Source organism: Gorilla gorilla, chromosome 2, assembly GCF_029281585.2.
Source record: "Gorilla gorilla gorilla isolate KB3781 chromosome 2, NHGRI_mGorGor1-v2.1_pri, whole genome shotgun sequence".
Lineage (NCBI taxonomy): Eukaryota > Metazoa > Chordata > Mammalia > Primates > Hominidae > Gorilla > Gorilla gorilla.
Window position 1 is genome coordinate 68968106 of NC_086017.1, and position 12882 is coordinate 68980987.

General features: G+C 38.8%; 1 long non-coding RNA gene across 1 annotated transcript in view; it reads left to right on the forward strand.

Annotated features, from left to right (window-relative positions):
- Positions 1–947: 947 nt before the first annotated feature.
- LOC129532664 (uncharacterized) overlaps positions 948–12882 on the forward strand; it is a 128625-nt gene continuing 116690 nt past the window's right edge. The window contains exons 1-2 of the long non-coding RNA XR_008678502.1: positions 948–1089; positions 6544–6618. This is a non-coding gene — a long non-coding RNA (uncharacterized lncRNA). The remainder of the gene's footprint in view (positions 1090–6543; positions 6619–12882) is intronic.

The following is a 12882-nucleotide window of genomic DNA, read 5'->3' on the forward strand; positions in this document are numbered from 1 at the left end:
TTATGATGGTATATTAAAGGAAACCAGATTTTCAACCTTGTAAGATAAAATGGGGGAAAACAACAAATGAACCAATGCAATAACTCATTTGTTTATTAAACAAGTGCTCAGGACTGCCCTTAGACAATATGTCTCAAGGTATATAGACCAAGGCTACCTGTGTCAGAATCATATGTTTGTGCCGGTTAGATATCCAGTCTCTGGCAGCTTGCCACAGTCATACTCAATTTCTTAGAGCTGAAGTCTGGGAATCTTCATTTTAAACAAGTTCTGTAAGTGATCTGTAAGCACACTAATAACAGAGATAGCCTACTTTAGGCATTGTAGGCCTGCATAAGAAATATTAGTCTTTGTTCTTGCAGTCAGATGCTTACAGTTAATATGCATGAAATAGAAGGTGAATCAAGATGGGATGTGATCAAGTGCTTAACTGTGTGATACAGAGTGTAATGTAGTATTTTTAGAAGAAGACATCAGCAAAGAACAGAAAATAGCTACTAGAGATTTGTTCACAGCACTCCAAGAGCTTAAAGGGGGACCTAGAACAGTGGACCAGAGGAGCCTGGAGTCAAGGAGGCTCTGAGAGGCCATCATCTGAAGAATAAAGAGGCTGTTTCTCTTCAGCACTTTTAAGAAAAAGACAATGTCTTTGTTTGTTATTGTTAAAGTTATTATTTCACAAGGACATAGAGCACAGATAAGAGATAGGAGTGAATGAAAATTTTTAAAAGACAGAAAACAGATGAGAAGGTGGACCTGATGAGACTAGAAGTATGCTGATTTGCCCTGGGCAACCTCTGGAGGCTCAGCTCTTGGAAGAACCAGGTATTGCAGAAGTTTGGAGAGAAGTATAAGTAGGGATAAAAAGAGAAGGAACATAAGTGGGTGGACCCTCCAAATCCCCTCATCTCCACCAGGCAACAATCCTATCCTCTTGTCTTTCAGGAACAACTGACTCTTCTCTAGAGGATTTGAACTGGAGGAGGCTTGAAGTTGAACAATGGAACTCTCAGTACCAACTTCCCTTTACAGTCTGATCTCAGAAGTCTGACAGCCAGTTGTATTCCTGCAGACCCTCTACCTTCACCTGTAAGTCTAAGTGGCAGGAATTTCGCAACTCCAAAAAGTGATGCCGAAAAATATTGGAGCAATGTCTTCAAAATCGTAAGAGTATACACCCAACCAAACTGTTAATCAAGTAGCATAAAAGGTAGAATAAAGATTTTTCCCTGGCCAGGTGTGGTAGCTCACACCTGTGATCCCAGAACTTTGGGAGACCAAGGCTGGAAGATTGCTTGAGCCCAGGAGTTTGGGACCAGCCTGGGCAACATAGGAAGATTCTGTCTCCACAGAATTTTAAAAAATTAGCTGAGCGTGGTGGCATGCGCCTGTAGTCCCAGCTACTCATAGGGTGAGGCGCGAGGATCGCTTTAATCCGGGAAGTCAAAGTTGCAGTGAGCCACGATGGTGCCACTGCACTCCAGCCTGGGTGACAGAGCAAGACCTTGTCTAAAAAAAAAAAAAAAAACGTATTTATCAACTATGGAAGTCCTCAAAACATTTGCCTTCTTAGGAAGCAAGTAGAAGATATACTTTAACCAAAATAAGGGGATAAACCAAGAATCATAAGGACACTGAATTCAGGAAACAGGGATTAGAACACGGGAGACCTGCAAAAGGATATTCAGGATGCAACTACACAATCAGGCCTAGAACGCAGCTGACAGAGATCGACTGGGACACAGGGGCTCAGGATGGAGGACTGTAGGTTTAAAAAAAAAATGGAACTCATGTATCTTCTGAGTTTTTGAATCTTATGTGCATTCAGAAACCTACAAAGAGTCTGTGAGTAGTCCTCCGACCTTCCATTTCTTTTTACTTTCGTTGGCCCTGTGTAAAACAAATGTCATTATACTTATCTTTTTCTCTGTTTATGTTTTCATTTTTCTTATAAGAAATATAATTTTCTTTTAGGAATTATATAATTAAAAAATTACCAGCGATTGAAGTAATTAGCACATAGTTTTCATATTACCATCTGAGTTACTTTCCATATGACCTAATTAAAAAATAAAAAACAACAAACAATAAAAGCCCCTACTAACATTTATATACAAAAAGGTAGGTAATTTCCTTACATTTTATTTACAGATATTTTTGAAATTTACTACATTATTCTTTAGATTGTTCACTAACTTAGCTAATTGGAAGGACTGATTTTCTATTTTTGTGGGGAAAAAACCCAATAACCACCATTTACAGGGAAGAATTTTCACTAGGCAATGTCTTAAAATAATTTTGAAGTGTATTTATTTACGTCTCAAATATGATTTCTTTCTAAAATGTTCAAAGTCTCATTTCCACAGCTGCAATTAAGTGACTTTTTAGGATAATGTTTCATTTGGCTGTATTATGTTAATAATCAGCTAGATGATATATATCTTTTTCATCTTTATGTACTCATGAATTATTCAGAAGTGTCTCTTGCAAATGAAGAGTAGAGGAATTCAGTTTCTCTTCCCCAAAAAGGGTCAGACATGCTGTAGTTTAGAAGCAGGTGGGTGGTTCTTTCCTCTCTCTTTTTAAAAGTCATTTAAAATATATTAAAGTGAACAGTAAATTACTTAAATATCCAATAATGAGAAAATGGTCAAGTAAACTATGATACATCTACTTGACAAAATGACACAACTATCAGAAACTAATGGTTGGAAAGACATCATAGCTGTATAGAAAAATGTTTGTGTCAAAAAAGTAAGTGGAAAAAAGCAAGATATAAAAATATATGTATACTACAATTACTGTTTAAAAATAGTCATAGGAAAAAATCCAGAAGAAAATACAGTAAAATAATAATCATGATCATAAAAGGACTATAGGTGACTTAGTTTTTCTCCATATTTTTCAATTTTCCCCTAAAATCCTGTAGGGGATTTTAGGATGAGAAGAGACAAAACAAACCAACAAATGCTTATTGAGTGACTAGTGTTTGCTAGAAGCTGGGCTGTGTACTGAGGATAAAAAGCTGAAAAGATATGCTTAGTGATACATAATACATCAGGTTTTCTCTGGCAATACCAAAATCACTGGTATATAATTGATGCAAATTAATTACCAGTGTGTAATTAAAATAAATTTCATCTGGATTTTATTAAGATGAAATATAATTAACTTCATTAAATGCTTAGTAGGTGCTTTTCATGTGTCCATCTAATCCACTCAACAATCATATGAGGAAGATAATTCTTTTCTTACCATCAGGAAACTAGGTCTCAGAGAGGCTATGCAACTTGTCCAAAGTGGCATAATTAATAAGATATTGAGCCTGGCTTGATTTAGAAGTCTATATTCAATCTTTTAACAACAATTTATTAAGCACTGACTTAATAAGTTGTTATAGATTAGGAAATTGTTCTAGGTAAGAGATACTGAAACGGACAAAGCAAAGTCTTTGCCTTCGTGGAGCTTACATTCCAGTGCAAGGCGACATAATCAAAAAGAAATGTCAAATGATATATTAGAAGCTAAAAAGTGCTACATAGACAAATAAAGCAGAGAAAGGGGACAAGCATGCACGGTAGGAAGGGGGGATTGCAATTCTAAATAGGGTGATCGGGAAAACCTTGCTAAGAAAGCAGTGTTTCAGTAGAGGCCTAATAGCGGTGAGGAAATGATCTAACTCTGAGAGAGGTCATTTCCGGCAGAGAGAGCAGTAAGAATAAAGGCCTTGAGATGGGGGCACACCTAGAGGAAGAGTAAGAACAGCATGGCTAGAGCTGATGGGGCAGTAGGGAGAGTGGAGCAAAATGAGATAAAGGAAAATAGCAAGGAGTCAGGCACTTTGGGCATTGTAAAGCATTGTAAAGACAGAGGTCACTGGAGGGTTTTAAGGAGAGGAGTTGCTATAACTGATTTGGTTTTCAATGGATCCTGGATGCAATGTGCAGAAAATCCTGTAGGGGATTTTCTGTAGGGGATTTTCCACCAAGATGGAAGCAGGAGACCCTTTAGGAGACTTAGTAGTGACAGATGATGGTTGATTGTGGCAGAGTTGGAGTAGAGGACTGTCAAAAACTGTGAGGACTTACTTAGCTGGGTGTGGTAAGTGCCTGTTGTCCCAGCTACTCTGGGAGGCTGAGGCAGGAGGATAGCTTGAGCCTGGGAGGCAGAGGTTGCAGTTAGCTGAGATCGTGCCACTCCATTCCAGTCTGGGCAACAGAGACAGACCCTGTCTTAGAAGAACAACAACAACAACCAAGAAAAAAAGAAAAGAAAAAGAAAAAGAAAAAACTGTCAGGACCTGAGTTTTACCCCACTACTTGCAAGTTAGCAAGTTAGCCTGGAACAGTTTCATGAATGCTGGTAAAAGACACGTGAGACTTCGGGATTACAAAGGACTTTACTTCTCATGACTTAGCAGTCAGCAGAGCTTCATGATTATCTCATTCTCCTTGTCTCTCAAGTCTCAATGAGGGGATGCAGAGTGGCCTGGGTGAATGTTGTGCATACAGTGAGTTTGTGTCACAACAGAGGGGCCCCAAGCTTAGGAAACACCAATCTTTTATAATGGACTACAAGTAAACTCGCCTAACCGGTGATCTTTTTTATGGGGTGACATTATCTTTATTATACTGGAGGGCAAACAAACGACCACTTCTCCAGAGGGTAACACTATCAATCACTGTCTTCCAAGGCTATTTGCTATACAGCCTCCTTGAAAAGATAGGTCAGCACAAAATTTATCAGCACCTCCACTTGAAAGTTGGGTAGAAATAAACATGAAATACCCATGGAGAATTGTCTTCCAAAAAGGATGTAGTGTGAAGTGACTGAATTCTGGAAGTATTTTGTAGGCAGAACCCAGATCAGAGGTGGGATGTAAGAGAAAGAGAGTCCAAAAAGGAATAACTGAGGCTGGGTAATCTACAAGGAAAAGAGGTTTATTTGGCTCATGGTTCTGCAGTCTGTACAAGAAGCTTGGTGCCAGCATCTGCTTCTGGTGAGCGCCTTAGGCTGCTTCCACTCATGGCAGAAGGCAAAGGGGAACCACCACATGGAGAGAGCAGGAAGAGAAGGAGAGAGAGACAGAGAGAGAGGAGCTTCCTAATAAGCTCATGGGAAAACTAGTAGAGTGAGCACTTACTCATTACCAAGAGGACATCACCATGCTGTTCATGAGGGATCCGCCTCCATGACCCAAAAACCTCCCACTAGGCCCTACCTCCAACACTGGGGATCAAATTTCAACTTGAGATTTGGAGGGAACAAATATCCAAACTATATCACAAGCCATGTCCACCTTGGGGCTGACCTTCCAGTGAGGAAGACAGACCGAAAGCAACTAAGCATGCCAAATAAATAAAATGATTGCCAATTATGGTAAGTACTAGGAGAGTAACAAACAGGGTACTGAAAGAGATCTACTTTATATATAGTTTCCAAGGATTTGAGCTCTGTAAAAATATGGTTTTATTTAAACCAGGTAAAATTTCAACCTATATAGCAAGAGAAAAGGTAGATTAAACTCCACTGATGAAGTCAGGTATGCTTGCCTCTGGAATTAATTTCATTCCTGTTATCTTTTTTGAGAAGCAGAATTTTCTTGGGTTTGTGTCCTCTGCAATAGATACATTTAGCATTTTTCATTTTATTAGTAACCTAGACACATTTACTTTGGAACACAAATGCTAGAATTTTAAAAATAAAATTATTTTACTTTACTTACTTATGGACATATATCTGGGAGGTTAAATGTAACGAGCTATTGTCTTTGATGGAAATCATAAGCAACTTTATTCCTTATTGGTTTATTGTCTATCTTTATTAGCTGGAGTAAAAGTTCAATGAGGGAAGGGAATTTGTTTTGTTTGCTGATACATTCTCAGCTCTTAGAATACTGTCTGGTATACAATAGGTGCTTACTATTGATTGAATGAATGTATGAGAGACATATTATTTTGTATTCTGTTTCTACATAGACTCTTTTCCCTAGCACTCATTTCATTTGATCAATCTTTAATGTCTGCTAACTTTTTAAAAAATAACTTTTTTGTACCACAGCCATTCTTTGGACATTTACATGTTTTCCATATGTTTACAATGACCCACAAAATACTGAAATAATGTTTTGTGCATATTAACTTTTTAATTTCCTTTGCATTATCTCCTTAGTGTAAATTTGAAGGATTGGGCCAAAGAGTATTAACATCATCATCACTCTTCCTCCATGTTGTCATTTCCAAAAGGGTAGGGACAGTTTTCAGTGGATGAGTATACCTGTTTCACTTCAAACTCAAACTCATTAGCATTAGTGGTTATGTTTAAAATATATATTTTTAGAAGGTGAAAATAGAGAATCTAACATGCTTTTATTTAATGTCTCTTGATGTTGTATATATTTTTGCATTCATTTATTAATTTTATTTTCTCTGTCGTGAGCTGTCTGCTTATACACTTTGCTCAGTAGAGCTGCTTGTTGAGTTATTCACTTCCTAAGTTCTGGGCAGATTATTGACATCTAGGTTTTAAAAAACTTTCTCCTAGGTACTGAGGTTGTCCCACATGGCAGTTTCAGGCGAAATTCTTCTGGAGATGACAAAGGGCAGGAAGGCGCTTCAGGTACGTGGAGAGGTGCTGTTTGTCGTTCACACCCATGCACTGAGGATTTCTCTGCCTGATACAGAGAGCCTCATGGAGCCACCATTGGTAATATTCCCTCTTTCAACTACCTGCCACATGCCAGGCTGTTGCATTTGCTGCTATGTACATGGAAAAATAAAATTCTGATTATAATATATTATAAGTATGATTAAAATAGGATGCAGTGAGAGACAATAATGAAGAAGACATGCGTATTTGGAAGACTTACTTAGATCAGGAAACCTCTCTCAGGAAGTGACCTTTTACTCAAAGCCTGGAGGGAAAAGATATCCACAAGCTATTGACGATATCATATTTCCAATAGAGGCAGAGTGTAAAATGCCATTATTATAACCTATCGGAGCAGCCTGTTCAGCTGAGCTGTAACAGCCTATGGGTCTGAAAGTTGCTTTCATTTTGGTTTCACTCACGAAGACTGTGCTAAAATCAGAGGGATGAAAGAATAATGTTCCTCCTTAAGTTCCTAACATGCCTGGCCACTTAGTGGGGTAAAGGAAATATCTATGCTTGTTTGAGGATCAAATAAAAAGATAATTACTATGTGTCGTTTTTCCCATTCTTTGCATATGATTATAATAATTACAATAATTAGAGTTCAGCGGGACTCACTCTCTCCTGATTTTACAGATCATGCTGTAGGAGCTGCTAACACAGCATGATACAAAATGCAGTCATAGTGCAGTCTGCGTAAAGGCAATCACAAGTCACATAAACACTGCATAAAGAGCTCCTATCTATACACAGTATCTCCTACTATACACAGGAAACATGAAAATCAGCATCTTTTTTTTTTTTTTTGAGATGGAGTCTCACTCTGTCGCCCAGGCTGGAGTGCAGTGGCGCCATCTCGGCTCACTGCAAGCTCCGCCTCCCGGGTTCACGCCATTCTCCTCCCTCAGCCTCCCGAGTAGCCGGGACTACAGGCGCCCGCCACCACGCCCGGCTAATTTTTTGTATTTTTTTTTTTTGGTAGAGATGGCGTTTCACCGTGTTAGCCAGGATGGTCTAGATCTCCTGACCTCGTGATCTGCCCACGTTGGCCTCCCAAAGTGCTGGGATTATAGGCATGAGCCACCCCGCGTGGCCGAAAATCAGCATCTTATAGCTGACATTGTTTGTTTGGCTTTCTAACTTTGACCACTACTTCCACCATACTAGCTTATCCATTTAAGTTTATTTTTAATAAAGGGACACTTGGGGGCCCAGTCTTCTTTACAGGCAAGAAGAATTTAAAGCTGTCTTGCTGTTACTGTTCATTTAAATAATTCTCAAAAGTCCACATTGCAACGAAGTAAGAATACACAGCCATGTGTACAACAGGAGCGTTTATTTTCTGAACAGTTAGGAGTTTATTTCACCTTCTGCATGTAACCCTCTAAAATGCCCTGTAATTTCTACGGAAGCATGCACTTATAGTCCATTGCCAGAAAAAAAAAATAGTCTTACTAGTAGTTCACTGCAGACAGAGTCCAGGATGTGATGCGCAACTTTTTTGTTTTGTTTTTACTATTCTCACTGGGTTCTTTTTTTTTTTTTTTGTTGGGGGGGGGGGGTGGTTTGCTTGTGTTTTGAGAGGGAGTCTCGCTCTGTCACCAGGCTGGAGTGCAGTGGCGTGTTATCTCGGCTCACTGCAAACTCTGCTTCCCAGGTTCAAGCGATTCTCCTGCCTCAGCCTCCCAAGTAGCTGGTAGGCATGCACCACCATGCCCCAGTAATTTTTGTATTTTTAGTAGAGACGGGGTTTCACCATGTTGGCCAGGATGGTCTCGATCTCTTGACCTCATGATCCACCCACCTCCGCCTCCCAAAGTGCTGGGATTACAGGCGTGAGCCACCACGCCCGGCCCTCACTGGGCTCTTTTAACCTGAGTCAGCCTTAGGCCCTTTCTCCCTTGGTCTTCCTCCTTCTTTTCTACCCTTCCAGCTTCCCATGTGGTCAAAACTGAGGAAACCACTGCTCCTTGGTCCACCCTGGGGCAATGAGGAATCAGAGCTGTTGGCACCTCACAGCCCTCCATGGGATTTGGCTTACATTTTTCAGCTTCTTTGGAGTGGAATGTTTGTTCTATAAAACCAGCCTCTCTGGTGCTAAGAATGATCAACCTCATAGCACAACTTCGATGTAATTATGCCCCAAAGAGCCTCCTCCACAAAGGAGGAGGCTAAGAAGGAAAGAAAGGGTGCAGAGAATAGAGAGCCTGGATCACTCTCAGATGATCTGCCAGGGTTCTTGCAATCAGTTTATTCCAGGGTAAACCTCACATAACCACTTCACCAGAAATGCATCCTCACTAGAAAATGCTTTCTACACAAATAAAAGATAAACAAAGTTCTAACCTAGCAAAGAAATTTAGTGAGGCAAGGACTACCAAGTTACCTGAACAATTAATAAAAATGGCCTGGGCTCTTTTCTTTTCCCGGGTTCTCTGTAGTATGTATAAAAGAAATTATGAGTCCAATGATGACACATAGTTTTACTCTCTAGATGGGAAGAAAGCTTATTTATTCTCAGGAGCTGCTATTTGTCAGTGTGAAAGGCTAGTTGACCATTTTAGTTGCACTGATACAGCATTGTTAACTTGACAGCAAAAGTAGCTATGACAGCTTTCCCACACTCTGCCCAGCTCTCCAGGAGTTCTCTCACTGCAGACATTTAGTGGAGTTCTGAATGACTCATTCTCATAAAAAAAAAAAAAAGCCAGACACTGAGCTGGATTAGAGTTTTAATTCTTTCAAGTTTGATCTGTCATGAAGAAATAAATGTACGGGTGGCACTGTTCAAACCTTAACATCTTGCTGCATGAATACTAACTCTTGCAAACTAAAAGTTGTTTGTCTAAATGGTCTAAATATGTGTGTATGAATGCCTAATTTCTTCGATTTTTCCTGAAAATGGTATTTTAAAGTTACATCATGGCTAAGAATTTGTACCCATTTCTCTTATAATTATTTTAATTACAGTAGCTATAATCGTTGCTTTTCAAAGAGACAGCCAACGAGGCTTTATATCAAGCTTTTACTCCGGGAAATGAAGAACTTTTTCCTTTGTAAACTATATAAAAAGATGCTACATATTATGTACCAAGAAAAAGAGTTGCTTTTTTTCTCCCCAAAGTGCCAAAGCATCTCTTTTATCTCCTGGCATCCTCTCAAGCTCATTACTGCTTTAACATTTGAACTTGTCACCTCTCCAAACTCATCTAGTCGCATTTCATCATCTTAGACAAACCTTAAGACTTTCTAAAGCTCCTTTGGATTTTATATAAAATCTCATTCTTTGAGATTCAGAAAGGTTCTTTAAATCTATTTTTAGCATATTTTTATAAAACAGACCAATAAATGGATGGCAAGTTTAAATATACTATCAGTTCATATTTCAATTTTCATGAAAATTTTTATTTGCTTCCAACTTTGTCTCTGTTACAAGCTTCTTTTTTCTCCCTTGACCCTAAGCCTGTGAGGGGATGTTAATCTTCCTTAATACCTCATTGGGAAGAAAATGTAAAAGTTTCTGGGGTGGCAGCATTTTCAATATTGGATGCTACTGAGAAATATGGTTAGATTTGGAAAGGCTCAACTTACTGAATTGGCAGCTCTTCTACTATCTGAATTTATTTTTTCTTCCTTGCTCACCTTTGGAGATCTTCTCCCCCTCAAACTTTTCCTTTTATGTAACTTGTAGGCTTTTTGAGAACAATCCTGTGAATTACTGGAGCTGTACTTATACCTTGAAGGTAAAGGAGAGACTGACTTTAAATGTGTTCCTTCAGGTGCCCCCCAGTTAGGCCTTCCTCCTGGCAGGGCCCCAGTCCTGCTAGGCTCAGTATTGCTGAAGCAGAATCCAGTGTATCCATCCTATGTGGTCTGCAGAAGACATTTCATTTTCAAAGGACGGTTGCTGGGTCCAGAGCCTTTCACGTGGAGGCTATTCTGTTGCACAGCTGGAACAATTTGCCTCACAAAGAGCAGCCCTCATTTGCTTAACACTTGCTCCCTTCTGTATTACGTGTTTAAATAGATTAGAAGAGCATTCCTCTCTGTGCCAGGTCATCTCTCAATTTAGATAGAAGAAGACCCCGTTCAAAGCTGCTCTGAGGATGTGACAGTATCAGCTAGAAAACCAAAGGCCTAGCTAGGTTTCTTCCTCAAATAGCCACTAAAGTAAAGCATCTTAGGATTCTTTGGTGAAAATAAAGAGGGGTCTAAGTTCAAAGAACTGTATCTGGAGGGAATGGAAGCACATCTAATGAGTGACAACATTTCACTCTTACCTGAGAAATTGAGAGAACATTTCATCTGTGGGCAGAGATCTCTTCCTGAGCAGGGATAAGGCCTGGCAGACCACTCCAAATACCTGTGAAAGCCTTATGAATAGTTTCGAGAAGTCACTAATGGTCAGTAAATGCTGCCTTGCTTACAAAGATTTTCACTTCCCTTCCCAAGTATCCCCAAGTCCTTCTTTGATTTATCATATAAACATCTGCTGTGGAAACACTGTAATTTCTCTTCATAGAACTAGACTTTCATAAGAATGAAAAACAAAGGATTACAGAAGAGAAGCAAAGTGCGACACATTTCTTTTAAAACTCATTTTTTGATTCTTACTAGGATTTCTTTCAGTTGGAGCCCTTAGGATGTGTTTATTTTATATACCCAGTCAACATTCCATTACAGCATTTCTACACTTTGCAGAGACTTTTCTAAGGAAATTAGAAAGAAATAGAGAACATGGTCCTAATTTCCCCCTACTATCTGTAAGTAGAAAGTACGTCTGAAATGGTTTGAAGTAAGCATATCACTACAAGGGCTTCCTTGTGCCATTCAAGTAGATTAAGCTCTGCAGTGGCTTAGATACTCCCAAACTTATGGAATCATAGGTTTTCTGTTATGTATTGAGGTCTTTAACAACCTCTCTCTCCCCTAGCTCCTCTGAATTATTCTACCAGAGTTCAGATGCCCCAGGGGTCTCTGGTCCCTAGGCTAGATTTGGACCTCAGAGTGGACCCCTTAATTTGACAATGTGGGGGTGGTTTCAGTGGATAGTTGGATTGGGTTGTCAGCCTGGATTGGCAGCACAATGCAAATTAAAGTATGTTGAATACTGTGCTAGAACATTGCTAATAAGGTATGTGATTCTGTAGGTTTGGGTGCTGGTACACACCTTGGTGACATTTTTTGGTAACATTAATACTATTTCCAAGGGTTTATATTACTCATATTATTTTTAAAAATTTTCTTTGTTTCTCAAATTACAAAAATAATATGGGTTTGTGGTTAAAAAGCAAATGATGTTCAGTTAGGGGTGTGTGTATGGGTGTGTGTGTGTGTGTGCTTGTGTTCATGCATGTACCCATGTGCACATGTGCATCGTATCAAAGTTCAGCATCTTCCCATCTCAATCCCTTAAGTCTGAAGTGATCCATTCCACAACCTGCTGTATCTTTATACAAATATATTCAAGCATATAAGCATGAATGCATTGTTTGCGGTCCTTAAATTAGAATTATATTGTATGCAATTTGCTTTTTTCACTTAATATCATGGACATCTCTGCAAGTCAGTAGTTAAGGGACTAACATCTTTATTTCTAATTTTTTAATTCATTCATAAACACAGGTATTTTAATTTTACAGAAGTGGGATCACAACCCTTCCTGTAGGGAATTAGCTTTTCATTTTATTATAATTTCTATTATTATTATTAACATTATATTGATTTTCATTTGCATAATGCTTTATAGATGACAAACTCCTGTCACATACACCACCTTATTTATGCTTAGACATTTTATCAGGTGGTTATTGTTAACTCTATTGTAGTTGACCAGGAAGTGTAAAGAGGTTGAGGCTTTCCCTTCACCACAAAGCTGGCAAAGGTAGAGTCAAGATTAGGAGTTGGCCTGTCTTACTCATCCATGCCTTTAGCGAGCATTTAACCTTCTGTTGATGTTTGAAAATGTTTGTGATGGGAAGGTAGGTAAACCGCTACTAAATACCATTCACCATACCAAACAATTGTCAATATAATTTTTTAATTTCACCTGTAAACCTCTAGCAACATAGACATCACCTTATCTACCATAAGTGTTTGTTCTGCTATGCCTATTGTATAGAAATGTAAATTCTATGTTAATTTTTCACCTTAATTCTTAAAACAGATTCTTATCTACTAAACAGAAGCATTATTCCATTTAAATGGATTTCCACCTTCTATTATTTGATT